The 19,065-nt window shown below is 38.1% G+C and overlaps 1 long non-coding RNA gene across 2 annotated transcripts in view; it reads right to left on the bottom strand.

The window, feature by feature from the left end:
• Positions 1-19,065, bottom strand: part of LOC140696849 (uncharacterized) — a 97,001-nt gene that overhangs the window by 42,219 nt on the left and 35,717 nt on the right. For both annotated transcript variants that reach the window (XR_012073422.1, XR_012073421.1), the window contains exon 3: positions 17,739-17,812. This is a non-coding gene — a long non-coding RNA (uncharacterized lncRNA). The remainder of the gene's footprint in view (positions 1-17,738; positions 17,813-19,065) is intronic.

The following is a 19,065-nucleotide window of genomic DNA, read 5'->3' as shown; positions in this document are numbered from 1 at the left end:
GGGAACACCCCTGGACCCTGACAGCACTGAAGGCTTCCCTAGCATGAGCACATGCACACTTGCATGCCTAGTCCATGTTGGTCATGCCTTGACTTAGCAATGCCTCTTGCAGGATAAAGTATATTTTCAAGTAGTAACCAGTCTTGTCAGTTGGGTGGCCCGAGGGTTTACAGAGGGTTTCACGTGCACCAGCATGATGCTGGGCAAGCTTTTAACGTACACAATCTTACTTCATTCTCACACAGTCTTACCACATATGTATGGGATTGGTAATTGCTGTGTTTATGTCATAGAGTTTCAAAGAGATTAAGTACCTTGTTTAAAGCCCCATAGTTATTAAATGGCAGCACCAGCATTTCAACCTGTGATCTGACTTAACATGGATGTCAGCCCTTAGGAGAGGGCATGGTGTCTTGAAACCTACATCCTGAATCCTGGAAAGTGACCACTATTTCTAAACTACAATAATCTTTTAGGATCCCAGCACCTATTCTCCTAAACTTAAGAGAGAAAATATCCTTACCATTTTTCTTTACATTCTGCTTACCGAGTACTGAAGTGGTTCATAGACCTAGTCATCAGGAAAGCATATTACTGGAAAATGCGTGGCTGAGAGTGGAAACGCTGCTGTTTCATGCAGTGTGGTTGGGCTTTAGAGATACAGCAGTAATACAGAATACATTCTCTCCCACCCATTTCCTTACCTCTTCCTAGGGTACCCAGAACCCCCATTTTAAACCATTCCTTCCACCTCAAACAACATATGCTTTCTATATATCTTGTAAAAATCATTCTTTGTCAGGACAGTACTCCGACTGTAGAACTTGGGCTCTGTACGTTGACGGCTGCATGGCTCATCAGAAGCACCGTGGTGCCACTGCAAGAGTGGCCTGCGAAGGAAAGACTAGTCTTTCCCAAAAAGGACTTATTAATGTGAAAGGGGTTCAATGACACAGATTGAGTGACCTTTGCAGGCCCGCACAAGCCACAATAAAGAATTTCTCTTTTTTTAACATTTTTTTATTGAGTTATAGTCATATTACAATGTTGTGTCAAATTCCAGTGTAGAGCACAATTTTTCAGTCATACATGAACATGCATATATTCATTGTCACATTCTTTTTCGCTGTGAGCTACCACAAGATCTTGTATATATTTCCCTGTGCTACACAGTATAATCTTGCTTATTCTGCATATGCCTGTCAGTATCCACAAATGTTGAACTCCCAGTCTGTCCCTTCACAATAAAGAATTTCTGATGTGAATTTGAGACAGTAAAAAAAGTGAGGTTCCTTAGTCCTTGATTAACAGCTTTACGTTTCCATCCAGGCTGGACCACTGACATCTTGGATGCTTTTTTTTTTCCCCCTTGCCTGTTTTGTACCTGCCTTGAAGGTTACTTGCTCCAGAGAATTATGAATGAGATACTTCAAATCCTCTCTTGGCCCCACTGGGAGAAATAACCCCAAGCAGAGAGCCTGTAGTGAGCCAGGTGTTTTGCTAAATAGCTAGCCAGAGGCAGCTGCCCGCCCAGTCTCGCCCACAATATTCCTCACTCTGCTTGGAACCTGTTACTTTTTGTTAGCTTCCTCATCAGCCAAACCTGCCCTTTCCCCGGAATTTCATATGCGTTCTCTACAAACGCCGTTCTCTATCAGCAGCTAGGTTATTCCGAAGGCCCCAGAAGTCACTGGGGTTTAGTTGCCAGAAAAGTTCTCTGCATAACTGCTGGAAGTGCTGTGGTAGTCTGCATTGTCCTTGCCAGGTCCCCCATCCTGGACTGCCCCTCAGCATTTTTCCAACTAGAGGTGTTCCAACTCTGTGCCTTTGGTGGCATCTACTCCCCCGGGGAAGTCTAGCAGCATCCTCACTCTGTTTTCTCGTGACACCTTTGGAGATGGCCTCAGTGTTTGCTGTCAGTGTTTTCACTCCCTCTTACCTGGGCGTACAATCCTGATCCACTCGTGGGGCCCAGCAACTACCTGGGTACATACCCAGGGCTGTACTGTCTCCCCCTAGCCTGGGATCAGGCCTGTGGCAGCACTCCTCCGAAGTTTCTGCTGTCCTGTCTTTGTAAGCATCCACCTGAGTGTAAGTATATACAGCTTTCCTTTAAAATATTTTCATCCCGCAGTAGAGTCCCTCACTTTCCCAAGGATTTTGCAGTCTTCATGCAAATACCTTGAAGATTCGTTTTCCCTAAATCTCCACAGACTTTAGGAAGCTTTGTCTTAGCTTTGGTGTATCTGGAGTCCTGTTTCAACTTCTTTCACCAAGATGGCAACCTCCTGTCTGCCTTCTGTACGCTTGTTTTTCATTTTGCCTTCCTTGCAACGCCCTTTGGGGGTGTGTGTATGTGTGTTTTTTTTAACCCCATTGGTGGTTCCATATCCATGTTCTCCCCTGCACCCTTTTTTAGCAACTTTATGACTGTCTTCAGTTCTTTGCTTAAGCAGTGTTGGTACTTAGCAGCTTCAGAATATCCTGGGCACAATTCAGTTGCAACATGCCACCCACCTTTTTCCCTAGGAAATGTGCTAGTGAAACAGTAACAACCAAGGCTAACAATATGTATGTTTCTGTATCTAGCTGATGTAAACACATGCTTATATTTGCTCGGTTCAGAAATAAAGGTGACATACCATATTTTAATAGCTACTGTTTAAGCTCATTGCCTCCTAAATACCCGTTCAGTTGTTTTGTTTCTCTCCATCTTGGCTGCCACCATCCCAGTCCAAGCATCGCCTTACTCCTGGCTTACTGCAGTACCTTCCTGTATCCCCACATCGACTGTGATTCTCTTCCAGTCACTTCTCCACACACGAGCCATAGTGATCTTTTCAAAACACACATATAATCATGGCATGTCTCGGCTTAAAATTCTTCTGCCTGTTCTTGCCCTTAGGATAGTAACTTCTTAACAGTGTATATGGGGATACATTCTTCCCTTGCCCATGTGTCCAGCCTCTCCACCATATGCTCCCGCTCTTTTCCCTGTTCCAATGACATGGGACTTTCTTTGTCCCTTCTTGCTCCCCATGCTCTCCCCCTCCACCTTTGCCCATTTGGTTCCCTAGTTAACTTCTGTTCATCCTTAGAATTTAGCTGAAGTGTCACCTTCTCCAGGAATCCTCCCTAACCTTTCCTAAGTAGACCAGTAGGCTCTAGAACCAGGAGTCTTTTCTCTGAGGAACTGATTACAGTCACACTCAATTTGTATGATTATTTGATTAATAAGGTTTTAAAATTATTAGAGTGGAATTCAATGAGAGCAGGAGCCACATCTGTTACTGTTCACCAATATCCCAAGTGCTTAACATAGTGTCTGAAACACAAATACATGTTGAATGAATGAATGGGAAAGGGAAAGGAAGAAGTGAGGTAGAGTTAGCCTAGGGTGAGGCAGTCTTGGAAACAGGCAGCAGGAATGCCAAGCAAGGCTGAAGAACTGACTTCACAACACAGGAGGAAGGTAATGCCTTTGCCTGTCTCGAGGTGCTTTCCTAATGTGAATTTCAGTGCCTTTGCTTCCCCTACAATGTTTCACAATCCTCTCCCAATGTCAGCCTCCAACAAATCCCTCAATAATCTTGTCTGATCCTAAGGATGAGAAATAAAGGCGTTATCCAAAAAGATGTATATGCTCATTGCAACGTGCAACTGACCTGTCTTTCAATATCTTTAAGCCCAGTTTCCCTTACATAGCCCACTCTCCCCTTGGTCGGCACCTCTCCCAGCCCTCGACACCTGCATTCTTTAATTTTTAAAGTATATATATATATATATACAGGATAAAATGCATACATTTTAAGCATACAGCTTGGTGAAGATTTCCAAAGTGAGTATGTTCCTGTTTAAACACCATCCTGATCAGGATATAGAACATTACCAGTACCCCCGGAAACCTCCTTCGTGCCCCCTCCAGTCATCATACCACTAGATAACCACTATTCTGACCTCTATCGCTATGGATAGGTTTCGTCTGGTTTTGAGCTATATATGGATGGAACAGTATTGCATTGTTGAAGTCTGGGGTCCCCCTGAGAGAACACTGGATTGTAGTACACTGGGGAGATGATTCCAGGAGACAGGAGTGTGAAGCAGGAGGAGTGAGTCAGTGAAGGAGAAAAAGCCAATATAAAGGTGTGATACTGAGATGGATACATAATGCTTCCCACAATTGTCTGAAGGGTGGGAGAACAGCTGGGATGTTCATCCACTGACTCCTGTTCCCTGGAAACTGAGGGATGCCCCAAGGAGGTTAATGTCCATGCAGTTCTGGACTGTGACTGATCTTAGGCTCAGGCACCAAGGCAAGACATTTGGGTTGTTTTTGGTTGGGATAATACTGCTATGAACATTCTTGTACACGTCTTTCGAGAACACATATGTACACATTTCTGTTGGGTATATAATTGGGTAGGATTGTTGGGTCCTATGGTATGTGTGTATTTAGCTTTAATAGATATTGCCGAACACTTTCCCAAAGTGATTGCACTAATATATATTCTTACTAGCTGTAAATGACATTTGCAGTTGCTCCACATCCTTGCCAACACTTGATCTTGTTAGTCCTTATGATTTTAGCTTTTTTGATGAGTGTAGTGGTATCTCACTGTGTTTGCTTTTTGGTAAACTTTTTATTGAAGTATAGTTTACATACAGAAAAGTGCACAAATCACGTGCAAAGCTGTTATTTTTCACACACTGAACACATGCACACAAGAGCTAGAAATTAAGAGTTGGAAAATCACCAGCACTACAGCCCACTCATGCATGCCCTCTTCCCGCCACTATGCCACCATGCCAAGGACGTCTATTATCCTGACACCATAGATTCTTTTTGCCTGTTTTTGAACTTCAAATAAATGGAATAATATATTATGTAGTTTTTTGTGTCTGGCTTCTTTGAGTCAACATTATGTTTGTGCAATTCATCTATATTGTTGCATGTTGTAGTTCATGCTGTTGTATGGTATTACATTGTATAAATATACTGCAGTTTATTCCTTCCTGTGAATAGGCATTTGAATTGTTTTCAATTTTGGCTGTTATGAATAAAGCTGCTATGAATATTCTAGAGCATGTCTTTTTGAACATATGTATCTATTTCTAAAGCTAGTTATAAAATTGAGAATGAAATTACTGGGATAAAGAGGATTAATTACCCCACCCCCTTGCCTACTTGCTATTTCCTCTCTAATTTTAAAGGTGACTAGTGGTGTGTCTCTTTTTATTCTAATGGAGGTCCTGGGGATTGAACCCAGGACCTCCTGCATGCTCAGCGTGGGCTCTACCACCGAGCTGTACCCTCCCTCTAGTGGTGTCTCATTTAAAATTTGTTTTTCCTTTTACTTTTTAAATAAGCTTTTAACGTTGAAATAATGTTAGATTTACAGAAAAGTTGCAAAGACAGTACAGAGAACTCCTTGTATATCCCTCGACCAGTTTCACCCTGATGTTAAATTAACATCTTAATACAACATGGCACAACCTAAAAAACCAATACTGGTGGATTACTATTAAACTACAGACCTTACTCAGATTTCACCAGTTCTTATATGCGTGTGTGTGTGTGTTTCTGCACAATTTTGTCGCATGTATAAAATTCATGTAACTATCACCACAATCAATACACAGAACTGTCCCACCATCCCAAAGGAACCTTTGTATGCTTTATTGTCTCAACACACCTCCATCCTCCCACCAGCATCCCTAACCCCTGGAAACCACTAATCTATTCTTCATCACTAGAATTTTGCCATTTCAAGAAGTTCTATAAATGGCACCATACAGTATGTAACTTTTTAAGAATGGCTCCTCCTCACCCTCACAGCATAATGCCCTTGAATTCCACCCAAGTTGTTACATGTATTAATAGTTTGCTCTTTATTGCTGTGGATGTACCAGTTTGTTTAACTATTCATCTGTTGAAGGGCATCTGGGATGTTTCCAGTTTGGAGCTATTACAAATCAAGCTGCTATGAATATTTGTGTATCAGTTTTTGTGGACATAAGTTTTCATTTCTCTGGGATACAAGCCCAGGAGTGTGGTGATTGGTGAGTAGTATGGTAAGTATGTATGTGTTTAGTTTCATAAGAAACTGCCAAACTATTTCCCAGAGTGGGGTATTATTTCACATTCCCACTGACAATGTGTAAGAGATCCAGTTTCTCTGCATTCTTGCCAGGATTTGGGATTGTCACTAGATTTTATTTTCACTTTTCTAACAGGTATGTAGTGGCTTTCTGTTTTTGTTTTTGTCTTTTGATTTTTGTAATTTTTGTTTGCTTGCTTATGTTTCCCTAATGGCTAATGATATTGACCATCTTTTCATGTGCTTATCTGCTATCTCTGCATCCCTCTTTGGTGAAATGTCTGTTTATGATTTTTATTCAGTTTATGATTGGATTCTTTTTAAACTGCTGAATTTTGAGACTTCTTTATATATTCTAGATACAGGTCATTTGTCAGATGGTTTGCAAATATTTTCCCCCACTCTGTAGCTTGTCTTTTCATCTTTTTAACAGAGCCTTTTGTAGAACAAAAGTTTTAAATTTTGATGAAGCCCAATTAATCTTTTTTTTCTTTTATGGATCATGCTTTTAGTGTCATTTCTAAGAATTCACCAAGACCTAGGTTCTGACAATTTTCTCTTGTGTTTTCTTTAAAAAGTTTTATAGTTTGAACTTTTATGTTTAAATCTATGACCCACTTTAAGTTATTTTTTGTATGAGATGTGAGGTTTAGATGGAAGTGTTTTTTGTTACTTGTTTTTAATATGGCTATTCAATTACTCCAGCACCATTTGTGGAAAAGACTGTCCTTCCTCCACACTGAATTGCTTTTGTACCCTTGTCAAAGAGCAGCTGAGCATACTGGTGTGGGTCTGTTTCTGGGTTCTCCATTTTGTTCCATTGATCAATGTCCATATCATATCCATTTGTCCATATCATACTTTTGTTAACTCTAGCTATATAGAAAGTCTTAAATTTGGGTAGAATGATTCCTTCCACTTTGTTCTTTTTTTTTTTCAAACTTGTTTTAGTTATTTCCTTTGCATTTCCATATACATTTTAGGATATGCTTATCTGTCTGTTAAAAAAATCTTACTTGGATTATGATAGAAAATGTGTTAAATCTGCAGATCAATCTGAGGAGAATAGACATCTTTACCATGTTAGGTCCTCCAGTCCATGAACATGGTATAAATTTCCATTTGTTTAAATATTTTATTTCTTTCACCAATGTTTTGTACTTGTAAGCATATAGCAAAGCTGATCCTGTACCAGTTTTGCTAAGTTTACAGCTCAGCATTTTGGCTCAATTTGCAAATAGTATTGTATTTTAGTTTCAGTTTCTACATGTTCATCGCTGGTATATAGAAGTATAGTTCATTTTTATATCTTGATCTTACATCTTGCAACCATAATGAACTCTCTTATTCTAGGAAACTTTTGTAGCTTCACTGAGAAATGAATTTTCTCAGTTCATTGAGAATTTTGTAGATTCATCTGCTTAGACAGTCATGTCATCTGCAAATAGGGATCCATAGTGGCCACTGTTTCATTCTTGGTATTTCAAGACTATCAAAATATTGGTAGTTTTTGTCTTCTCTTTTTTTGTTTTGCTCTTTTTCTAGTTTCTTGAGGTATAAGCATTTACTGCTATAAATTTCCCTTTCTGCTCTGCTTTAGCTGTGTCAACAAAGTTTGATATGTTGTATTTTCAACTTTATTCAGTTCAGTGTAATTTTAATTCCCCTTGAGATATGTTTTTCATCCATGGATTATTTAGATTTGTGTTGCTTAATGTCCAAGTGTTTGCATATTTTCCTATTCTCATTCCATTATTGATTTCTAGTTTGTTGCCATTTATGATCAGGGGACATAGTCTTATATTATTTAAATCCTTTTAAAGTCAAGGAGGTTTGTTTTATGACTCAGGATGTGATTCATCTTGATGGCTGTTTCATGGATGTGTAAAAAGAATGTGTATTCTACTCTTGTTTGGTGGAGTGTTGTATAAATTTCAATTAGATCCTGTTGGTTAACAGTGTTGTCCTCATATTCCGTATCTTTGTTTTTAATCCAGTAATTATGTACATTGTTTAGAGAGGGATACTGAAATTTCAAACTATAATTATCAATTTATCTATTTCTTCTTTCTATTCTATCAGTGTTTGCTTCAAGCATTTGAACTTCTATTGTTTGGTCCAAACATGTTTAGGATTGCTATGTCTTCTTGGTCAATTAGACTATTTACATTAATGTTATTATTAGTATGTTTGGGATTTAGTGTGCCATTTTTTTTTTTCTGTTTGTTTCCTCTGTAATTTGTTCTCCCCATCTCCCCCTTTTTCTTACATCCAGTGGGTTACTTGAACACTTTTTAGAATTCCATCGTAATTTAGTTATGGTGGGCTTTTGTGGGTAATTTGGTTAATCTCATAAAATGTTTTTAGAAAACAGTCTTTTTAAAAATTGTAACAAGGTGGGGAGGGTATAGCTCAGTGGTAGAGTGCGTGCTTAGCATGCAGGAAGTCCTGGGTTCAATCCCCAGGACCTCCTTTTAAAACAAAAAAGCATATAGTTCTGTGGCATTAAGTACGTACATTCACACTGTTGTATAACCATCACCACCATCCATCTCCACATCTTTTTCATCTTCCCCAGCTGAAACTCTGTACTCATTAAATACTAATTCCCCTTTTCTCCCTCCTCCCAGTCCTGGCAACCACCATGCCACTTTCTGACTCCATGAATTTGACTACTCTAGGTACCTCATGTAAGTAGAATCATATCAAATTTGTTCTTTTGTGACTGGCTTATTTCATTTGCCCTAATGTCATCAAGTTTCATCTATGTTGCAACATGCATCAGAATTTCCTTCCTTTTTAAGGCTGATAGTAAATATGTCTATTTTTTTCTAGCACCATTCATTCTCGTTTTCCAACATCAACTGGGTGTTCAGAAATTCAATTCAATTCTGACAGTTAACTCCTGGAGTTAGTGCAGACCCCACAGGTTAAGGACACAGTTCCACAAGACTGTTCCAATTTCAGACAGCAGCTGCAAATGCAGTGCCCAAATTAGGCACAATCTGCTTCATCCACTACAAATTTGAGGGTTCCCACCACCTCCACCTCCTGCCTCAGGTTCAGTAATTTACTAGAACAACTCACAGAATTCAGGAAAGCGCCATGCTTACTATAACAGATTTATTATAAAGGATACAACTCAGGCACAGCCAAATAGAAGAGATGCATTGGCAAGATGTGCAATGGGGATGGGGGGCTGCAGAGCTTCCATAATCTTACCAGGTACACCATCCTCCCAGCACATCAGTGTGTTCACTGATCTGGAAGTTTACTGAACCCTCTTGTTTAGAGATGTTTATGGAGGTTTCATTACATGGGCACGATTGATTATATCATTGGCCACTGACGAGTGAGTTCTCCAGCCCTCTCCTCTCCCCAAGGGTTGGGAGTGAGGCTGAAAGTTCTAACCTTCTAATCACATTGTTAGTTTTTCTGGTGACCAGCTCCCATGCTGAAGCTATCTAGGTGTAAAAACCTCCCTGTGAGTAATCTCATTAGCAAACAAGAGACACTCTTTTCACGTAGGAGATCCCCAGGATTTTAGGAAGTCTGTGCCAGAAACTAGGGACAAGGCCCACATATTTATTTTTTATTATATCACATATATACCTATGCACATACCACATTTGTTTATCCATCTGGCAGTGGACACTGGGTTATTTCCATCTATTGACTGTTGGGAATAATGCTGCTATGAACATGGATGTCCAAATATCTATTCAAGTTTCTGCTTTCACTTTTATTGGGGGTATATTCTTTGAAGTTGAATTGCTGGATCATATAGTAATTCTGTTTAATTTTTTGAGGCATTGCCACACCATTTTTCACAGTGGTTGCACCATTTAAAATTCCCAGAAGCAATACACAAAGGTTCACATTTCTCCACACCCTCACCAACACTTACCTTCTTTTTTTCCTTTTGAGAATAGCCATCCTAACATATGAAGTAGTATCTCAGTGTGGTTTTGATTTGCATTTCCCTAATGATTAATGATGTTGAGCATTTTTTCCTGAGCTTATTGGCCATTTTTATATGTTCTTTGGAGTAGTGTCTATTCAAGTCCTTTGCCCATTTTAAAAATTGAGTTGTTTATTTTTGTTGGGTTATAGGAGTCCTTTAAAAATTCTGAATATCAGTTCCTTACAAGCTATATGATTTTCAAATATTTTCTTTCATTTCTTGAGTTGTACTTTCACTCTGTTGACAGTGTTCTATGATGGTTTTTAGTGACTGCTCTAGATATTACATTATATATACAAAACTGATCATAGTCTACTGACTTTATTTTACAATTTTGAGTGAAATTTTAAAAACCTTATTTAGATCCCTTTACTCTCCTTCATAATAAAATTGTCTTAAATATCTCTATCTACATAGAGAACCACATCAATTTTATTTTTGCTTCAATCATCAAACAGAATGCTTTTTAATTCAAGAGAATAGTGCATTATGTTTAGTCACATTTTAATCTTTCCATTGTCCTTTTTTTTTTTTCATTAATAGTATTCCAAGATTTCTTCCTTTATCATTTCCTTTCTTTTTCAAGAACTTCCTTTAGCCATTCTTTAGGGCAGGTTGGTTGGCCAAAATTCTGAGTTTTCCTTCATTTGAAAATGTTTTTATTTAACTTTCCTTCCTGAAGGATATTTTTCCCTGGATACAGAGTTCGGGATTGACCGTTCTTCCAGCACTTAACGTGTGCCACTTCTTTCTGCCTCCATTTCTCATGAGAAGTCTTCCATCGTTTGAATTCTTCTTCCCCTACGGGTAATGTATCTTTTCTCTCTAGTTGCTTTCAAATGGTTTTCTTCAGTCTTAGTTTACAGAAGTTTAATTTTGATGTTCTCGGTGTGGATTTCTTTGTATTGTTACGTATTATTTGCTAGGCTTCTTGAACCTGTAGGTTTATGCCTGTCACCTCATTTGGGGGAAATTCAGCCTTTTTTTTTTTTTTTAATTTAAAAAATTCTCATCCTCTTTCTGCTCTTCTGGGATTCTGATCATACAAATGGTTAGGTCTTTTGTTATTGTCCCACAAGTACCTGAGTTTTGGGGTTTTTTTTCTCTTTTTTTCCCTGTTTGTTGTTTAGATAAGGTAATTTCTGTTGTTCTATCTTCATATTCACATATTCTTTCGTTTGTCGTATTCACTTGTAGTATTGAGCCCATCCAGTTAAATTTTAAATTTTATTGATTTTTAAGATTTCCAATGGAAATGGAATTTGGTCCTTATTTGTATCATCTTTTTTTCCCTGAGATTTTTCTATTCTTTCACTTGTTTTAAGCATGTTTATAATTTCTCATTGAAGCATTTTTATGATGGTTGCTTTAAAATCTTTGTCAGATAATTCCAACATCTGTGTCACTTTGAATGTTCATACCTGTTGCCTCATTGAAGTTGAGGAGTTCCTTGGTTCTTGGTACAAGTGCTTTTTTAAAATTATATTCTGGACATACTGGCTATTATTTTATGATTTTCTGGATCTTATTTAAACTGTGTACTTTAGTAGGCCTCCAATGATCTCTTGCTAGTGGAGTAAGGGAGGACACCTCCTTTATCCACCAAGTTGGGGTAGAAACCCATGCTCCCCCTCAGCCTCTGCTGACATGGGAAAAGATGCTTCATTCCTTCTGGGTAGGGGTAGAAATTTAGATTTTTGATTCAGCCCCCACTGATACCATGAGTATCCAGAGGGGCACTTTGTTACTGTAAGATAGGAATGGAAATCTAGACTGTCCATTCAGCTTCTGCTGACACTGCAGGGAAGGAGAATGGTACCTCATTACTGTCAGATGGGGTGGAAGTTTAGGTTCCCCATTCAAGTCTGCTGACTGCAGTTTTTGCTTGGTGTTTTGGAGTAGTGTGAATATTGTCAAAAGATTTTCTATCCTGCTAGGCCACCCCTTTACCAGTACTTTTGCAAAAAAGAGGATTTTTGAAGCCCCCCCCCACCTTTTTTAATCCTAGTATAATTTTTAAAACAGCTTCCAATTTCAAAAGACAAACTGCTGAGATTTTGAGTGGGACTGAATGTAATCTATAGATCAAAATGGAATGAATGTTTAAAATTTTGATTCTTTCAATCTATGAAAATAATATAACTCTCTTTATTTAGGTCATCTTTGATTGTTTTAATATTATCTAGTAGTTTTCAGCTTAGAAGCCTTGCACATCTTTCATTAGAATTCATTGATTTTGGATACTGATATAAATGCTATCATTTCAGATGTTTCAGGAGGGAGAGTGTAGCTCAGTGGTAGAGCACATGCTTAGTATGCAAAAGGTCCTGGGTTCAATCCCCAGTACCTCCATTATAAATGAATAAATAAAGACACTGAATTCCCTCCCTCCCTCCCCACAAAAAGATGTTTCATTTCCTAATAACTTTTTACAATAATTTATTTTTGATGCATTAACTTTGTATTCAGGTCCTTGCTTGCTAAGTTAACTTATTAATTCTGTAGATTTATTTTGGATTTTCTATGTATTCAGTAATGTCTGTGAATAATAAAATTTTGTTTCTTCTTTTGCAATACCTCTTATTTCTTCTTGCCTAGTATACACTGTTGAATAGAAATTGTCCAGTTCAATGTTGAATCAAAATTGTCATAGAGGACAACCCTTCCTCATTCCTGAGCTCAGGGAGAAAGTTTTGATTATTTATTGGATTTTAATAAAGCAAATAAATATGATGTTTGCTATAAGATTTTTCCATTTATCTTTTGATAGATTAAGGATATTCTTTTTACCACTAGTTTGCAAAGATTTTTAAAAACCATGAGTGGCTATGGAATTTTGTCAAATGCTTACTCTATCAATTGTGACAATCGTTTTTTATCCTTTATTTTGAGTATTCAATCAACTTTGCCTTCTTGTAATAAACTCAACTTTATGTAATATTTTTACCCTTATATATACATTGCTATATTTACTTTGCTAATATTTTATTTAGGATTTTGGTATCTGTGTTCAAGAGAGAAATTGACCTGTAGGGTCCTTTCTTGTAGTATTGTTTCAGGTTTTGCTTGTCAAGGTTATACTGGCCTCTTGTAATGGATTGAACAGAATTTCCTCTTTTTCTATCCCCTAGAAGTTTTTGTGTAACATAGATGTTATTTATTCTTTAAATATTTGGGAAATTTTACTGATTAAGCCAGCTAGACCTAACATTTTCTTAGTAGAGAATTTTTTAAGTAATGGATTTCAATTTTTATTAACTTTAGGAATATTTTAATTATTTATTTCCTCTTTGTTTTGGTGAGTTATGTTTCTAAAAGAATTTTTTCTATTTTAATTGAATTTCAAATTTATTGGTATAATATTGCTTATAATATTCTCTTATCTTTTTAATCTTTGTTTTGTCTCATTAACATTGTGATTTCCTTTTTTGACTCAGGTTATTTAGAAGGCAGTCTATTACTTAATTTCTTTCTTTCTTTATTTTTTTTTTTACTTTTTCTTTATTGAAGTATAGTCAGTTTACAATGTTGTGTGAATTTCTGGTGTACAGTAATTTCTGAAGTCTATTGTTTAATTTCAAAGTGGAATTTTGTAGTTCTCTTTTTTGTTTGTTTATAGCTCAATTCCACTGCATTCAGAGAACATACTCTGTGTAATTTCAATCCTTTGAAATTTGTTGAGACTCACTTCATTGTCAGGTATATGTTCCATTTTGGTAAATATTCATATAAGCTTAAAAAGAATGTATATTCTGTGGTCTGGATGGTCTCAGTATGTCAGTTCCCTTAGTTGTTATTCATAGCCTTCCTATCCTTTGCGATTTTCTGTCAGGTCATTCTATCATTTACTGAGAGGGATGTGTTAAAACCTCCAACTATGATTGTAATTTCATCTTTTTCACCTTATGTTCTGTCATGTTTTACTTTATATATACTTGAAGTTGTGTTATTAAATGCATATAACTTAAAGATTATTACATTCCCCTGTTGGATTGGCCCTTTTATCATTATGAAATGTCCTTAGTCCCTAGTAATGCTCTTAATTCCCTTAATGTCTACTTTAGCTGATATTGGCATAGCTAACTAGCTTTCTTTTGGTTAAAGTATGCATGATATCTATATTTTCCATTATTTTTCTTTCAACTTTTCTTTGTCCTTATGTTTTAGATGCAGCAGTTCATGTAGGAAATGCAGGATACACCCTTGATTCTTTCCCTTTATATATTAGTTTTCAAGATATTGAATTAATTCCCATTTAACTTCCAAATATGATAGCCAGCTCCCAACGACCCTTACCAGGGAGCTGGCCTGGGTAACCAATAGGATACTGTGCAAATAACGATGTGTGCTTTCCGAGGCTTTCAAGGTCTTAAAATACATAGTGGCTTTCTCCTTACACTCTTTCTTTGTTCACTTGCTCTGCAGGGAGGCAGTCATCATGTCAGGAGGACACTCAGACAGTCCTGTGGAGTGATTTATGTGTAGAAGAACTGAGGCCTCCAGCTGACAGCAGCACCACCAGCCATGTGAGTGACATGTAAGCAGATCTTCCAAGGTTTCAATTGACAGTAGCTCTAGTTGACATCTTAACTGCAACTCCTTAAGAAAGCCAAGGTCTCTCAAATTTCTGACCCATGGAAATCATGTGAAATATTAATGTTTATTTTTTGTTTAAGCTGCTAAATTTTAGAACAATTTGTTACACAGCTATAGATAACTAATACAGAATTTGGTACATGGAAGTGAGACGTTGACCTAGCAAAACCCTAAGAAGTTAGAGTGTCTTTGACAGTGGGAGGTAGCTGAAAGAACTTTGAGGAAAGGGTCAGTTAAAATCTAAAAGGCCTTGAAGAGACTGTTAGCAAAATTCTGGTAGCCTTTGAGAAGTCTGCCAGTGTGTACTTAAATAAACATGAGAAAAGTGTAGTTAGAAACTAGAGGGGGAAAAAAATCTTTGTTATGTAGTGGCAGAAAGTATAGTAACACTGTTGCCCGCAGGAATACAGATAGAAGAAAATGTACCTAGTGAGTGAGTGCTCTATCTAAAGATTTCAGGAAGAATGTTGAGACTAACAAGTGGTGAGTGGGAAAGAACAGATTTAGGGCACTCTTGGGAAAACACTGTCTAAAGACGAAGCTAAGGGTGACAATAACATCTTTTGTTAAGACCTTAGGAAGATCCAAGGTGGTGCCTCAGGGAATAGTTCAGTCAAACCATAGGACTTCTAGGAAGCTGCAGACTGCTGTCCCTTTAACAGTCTCAGCAGAAGCTTAGGGTAGAGCATTATCTCAGAGAGATTTGTTAATGTGATTTTTGTCTAGCGGAGTCTAATAAGATTCACAGAAGACTCTCAAAGTTTTTAAGAATGTCATGGTAGCAGAACTACCACCAGCTTGAACAGTAAGACAGTAGAAAATGAGGAGAAGCCTTTTAATCTCCAAACTCCTTCAGACAGGAAGTAAGCTGAGAAAATGACTCAGCTACAAACACAGGCCAGCTTTCATATAAAATGAAGGATAATTCAGTGGCAGATCTATGAACTCAGAGGTGAAGCCAAGAGCCAGAGAATTATTGCTAGGATTTGAATCCCAATTTCCTTGCCACAAGGAAATCCCAGAAGTGGATTTTAGAATTTCTGTGACTCAGTGACTCTTGTGTGCCTACCTTCCCCCACCTCCCATTTTTTCTATAGTGGTTGTCCTCTACCTGTCCTGCCATTCTATGTTTCATGTGTGTAGAAGCCAAGTGTAACTTGTGTGCTTACTGCACACTCACCTGTCTTATGATTGAGAGGAATTGTACTCAAGAAACTCTGGGTAAGGAACCACACGTGATGAGCTTCTCTATACCTATACCTGATTTAAATGATATGATCATGGACCTTGAGCTGATACTGTAATAGAACATGACTTTTGGGGTTCTTGGGAGGGGGTATATCTTGCATGTAAGGTGGACGTGAATCAGTGAGGGCAGAGGGAGGACTATGATAGCCAGTCTTTGAGACGGCCCCAGTGATTCTCAGCTCCAGGTATTGATACCTTTCTGTAGTCCACTCCCACAGTGAATAGGGCTGACCTGTGTAACCAACAGGATATTGCAGTTACAGTCCTATGTCACTTCCAAGAGTATAAGATATGAATGTTTATTGATTTCAACTCCTAAATTTGGGGATAATTTGTTGTGTGGCAATAGATAACTAATCCAGTGACCAATTAATTTAAATATCATTATGAACTCATGGATTTAGGCATATTTTATAGGCTTTATTAAATTAAATATTATTGTTAAATATTTAAGAATAACTACTGCTAGAAATGGAGGAATCCCAGAAGGGGAAAAACATGCATTGAAAAACAAAGAAAACTTAACCCAAAGGGAAGTTGGAACAGTGTCAGAGGGTGGGGAAGGGAAGCAAACTGGAAAAAGTTTGATAAATAGAAAAATCACAATGATATATAAAAACAAATTCAATATACTAGAAAGCCCCAAAAGTTATTTTTAAAGAAAGAGAGAAAACCAAAAAAACAAAATCTCACCTATATAAAAACAGAGATACTCTGATTTGTTAAAAGAGAATATTCTAGATATATGCTGTTTATAAAAGGCACACACACCTGAAACTTTGAGTATTGGTGCCCCAAATGATTTTAATGTGAAACAAGCTAACAGACACACAAATAAAGGGCACAAATTCCTTAACTGTAAGTGAAGGGTGTGAGAAATGAACTGAATAAAGATTCCTAAATAGAGAAGACACAGCACCACTCTATCAATGTGAGAGTTATCTCTGGTGTTCAGAGCTCACAAAGGCACTCAGCTGCCTATGATGCAATCTGCTTAGGGTGAGGATTCCATCCCAGCCTTCACAAAATTGCCTTTCACCGCGTTTGTTCGATTTCTGCCTAGCCCATACCAGCTCTTCCGATAAAGCCCCCGAATATTCCTGTGTGTCAAGGGTACATCTGAAATCAATTCTCCAAGTATATCAACATCCAGAAGACCAAGATTTCAGATTTGCTTGAGGAAATTCTGCAAACATAATGGTGCAGAAAAGTTGAGGATAAAGGGTTAGTAGTAAAGAGATGGAAAAGGATATACCATGCTAAGAGTAATCAAAGGAAAACCGTAGTGTCAGCACTAATTTCAGAAAAGTCTATTTCAGAGCCAAAATATTAGCAGGCATAAAGAAGGTCATTTTATAATGATAAGTGGGGAAATTTATCAAGAGGACATAACAATCTTAAATGTGTATGCACCTCATAACAGAACTGTGAAATACATGAAGCAAAACTGAAAACAACTGCAAGGAGAAATAAACAAATTCACAATTACAATTAGAGATTTCAATATACTCCCCCCTTTCAATACTTTATAGAACAAGAAGGCAGAAAATTAGAAAGGATACAGTCGACTTGAACCACACTATCAAGCAACATGACCCAACTGACGATTACAGACCGCTTGACCTAACAGCAGCAGAATATACATTCTTTGTAAGGGGTCATGGAACATTCACCAAGACAGACCATATTCTGGGCCATAAACAAGTCTCAATAAATTCAAAAGCATTCAAGTCATATGAAGTATGTCCTCCGACCACATGCTATTAAATTAGAAATCAGTAACAGAAAGATCCCTAGAAATTCCCCAAATATTTGGAAACTAAATCACATACCTCTAATGTCATTATGATTTTGATGGGCAGAGAGGTCATCAGCTGTAATCTAGGTCACAGTGTACATTGGTTAACTGGCATAAAAGAAAGAAAAACTGTAAAAATTACATTTTTCAGTGCAGAGGAAATACAGATATTAATTACCCAAGAGTTAAATTTGGGGTTGAGGTAGAGAAGTCCTTTGGGGCTAATGATCAGCATATGGGCAGGGATCTGGTGTAGATCCATTCCTTTCGTTCCCAGTTTCCCAGTCACCCAATTCCTCAAGGGTTGAGACTCTTGGAGATGCTAGTAACTTTGCAAACACTTTAATGGGTCTACATGGGGCCAATTATTCTGAGTTCTTCACCTGCCTGCTAAGCCCTCATCAGTGAACACACTATCCTCCCCAGCTGTGAACTGATGGGCTGCCCTGGGGGAGGGAAAGATGGCTCTGGGGTGTCTCTCACCAGTACAAGATCAGTTGTGAGTGCCTCTCAGGGAGGGGCTGCCTTCTCTCCCCTCACCACGTAAGAGGCTAAAGTCAGTAGCAGGCTCTGATCCCAACTCAGTCTAGAGGCCCAATGGGTCTGGCTTTATCTCTATGGTTTTTCTAATGTGTGTTCTGACCCCCATAGCAACAGCTCTGCCATCAAGTCATGTGCTTTGTTGGAATTAAATGGTTGGCTTAAGAGCATCTCAAGCAACCTTGAAAGAGAAGATTCACTAGTGTTTGATTATCATCAGGTAATACTCAGGTTTCTGGGATTGTTAACTATTGCTATGTACTCTAAAAGGAAAGGAACACCCAGGACAACCCTCCTACCCATGGGCTGATTTTCTAGGACACAGAGAACTCTAGCAACTCGTAAAAGGATATTTATATGTGACTCAGGAGGAAGGTCTATTTGCTCCTGAAGGTACCCCATTGTTTAGTGTTTCTCAAAGCGTGGTTCAGAGACTACCTGTTTCAGATTCACCAGATTCAGGGGCCTGGACTACAGACTTACTGGATCACATTTTCTGAGATCAGGACCTGGAATCTGCCCATGCAATGATTTTTTCCAGTGAACCATGTGGGCAGGGCACCTTAACGTTTAAGAACCATTGTTTGGGATCCGTGTTGCTCAGAGACATTGTCTGCTCCCTCCGGCTGCCCGCTCTCTGTTGTACTCTCACTCTGCTATACCAAGGAGGGGGGCCAAGAGGTAGGTAGAAATAAAGCCCCTTGCCTACTCCTCCCTTATGTACAACCCCCAGGCACCTGCTCTCACTTATACACTCTCTACTTCACAATCCATTTCCATATGATAAGAACACTCAAGTTTTCTTCCTAGTTTTCATTCAC

The sequence above is a fragment of the Vicugna pacos genome, chromosome 6, assembly GCF_048564905.1.
Source record: "Vicugna pacos chromosome 6, VicPac4, whole genome shotgun sequence".
Lineage (NCBI taxonomy): Eukaryota > Metazoa > Chordata > Mammalia > Artiodactyla > Camelidae > Vicugna > Vicugna pacos.
Note: the sequence above shows the minus strand (reverse complement) of the source record. Positions and strands in the feature narration are given on the sequence as shown.